Here is a 1,479-nt window from a genome sequence, read left to right on the forward strand (position 1 = left end):
ACAGTACCGTTTTTGCATGTCCACATTACACTCCTTGTGTCAGCCGTGCGCATCCTCACTACCAGCGCTTGCATCAATGCAGAGAGCAGTGCACCGTGGGTAGCTATCCCACTGTGCAACTCACCACCATCTAGTTCAGGGTGTTTTGGGAAGGTTTTGCAATGTCTCATGGAGCCAAATGAGTCATGCAGGGGTGACCGGTAGCATGATTTCAACATCCCCTAATGCAGTGTTCCACATTCTGTAATTTCATCTTCATGCTGTAGTGTTTCATGCCTGATTTCAAAATCCCCACAAACCTGCACATCCCTCCTCACTGTCCACCATCTGGGTCAGAAGCATAAATCCTGCACAGCTCTGCAGTATTGTGATGACCATTATGAGCATGGCCTGCCTGATCCTGCAGTATTTGCAGAGCTGCCGGAGGAGAGGGAAACATGGTGATTCCTTGGAGGCTAGATTGCTGTGGGAACTAGAAGCAAAAGTTGTTGGTAGATTCATGGAGATGATGGTGCACTGGTTCTGGGCCTGAGAAACAAGCACTGACTGGCGGGATCGCGTCATAATGCGGCTTTGGGATAATGAGCAGTGGGTGAAGAACTTTCGGATGCGCAAGGCTACATTCCTGGATCTGCATGCAGAACTTGCCCCAGCCCTCCTGCACAGCGACACCAAAATGAGATCTGCACTGACAGTGGCAAAGTGAGTGATCACTCTGTGGAAACTTGCAATTCCCGATTGCAACCGATCAGTCAGAAATCCATTTGGAGTTGGGAAACCCACCATGGGGGTTGTTGTGATGAAAGTGTGCAAGGCCATTAATCACATCCTGCTCTGAAGGACTGTGTCTCTGGGCAACATAGAGGATGGTTTTGCAGCAATGGGGTTCCCAAACTGCAGTGGGCCAGCAGATGGCATGCATATCCCTATTTTGGCACCAAACCACCTTTCCATAGAGTACATTACTAGAAAGGGCTACTTTTCTATGGTATTGCAAGCACTGGTGGATCACTGGCCACTTTACCGACATCAATGTGGGTTGGTCAGGTAAGGTGCATGACACACACATCCTTAAGAACACAGGACTGTTCAGAAAGCTGCAATCAGGAACTTTCTTTCCAGACCGGTGGATTACCACTGGGAATGTTGAAATGCCAATAGTGCTCCTGGGAGACCCAGCCTACCCTTTGCTCTCATGGCTTATGAAGCTGTACACTGCCCACCTCAACAGCATCAAAGAGTGCTTCTACTACAGGCTGGGTAGATACAGAATGACAGTTGAACGTGCCTTTGGTGATTTGAAAGGTCACTGGTGCTACCTACTATTAAAATTGAGAAAAATATCCCAATGATTATAGGTTCCTGCTGTGTCCTGCATAATATCTGTGAAGCAAAAGTTTCCACCGGGGTGGAAGTGGGACAGCTGTCTGCTGATTTTGAGCAGCCAGATACCAGGACTATAAGAAGAGCTCAACGTCG

The sequence above is a fragment of the Chrysemys picta genome, chromosome 2 (assembly GCF_011386835.1).
Source record: "Chrysemys picta bellii isolate R12L10 chromosome 2, ASM1138683v2, whole genome shotgun sequence".
Lineage (NCBI taxonomy): Eukaryota > Metazoa > Chordata > Testudines > Emydidae > Chrysemys > Chrysemys picta.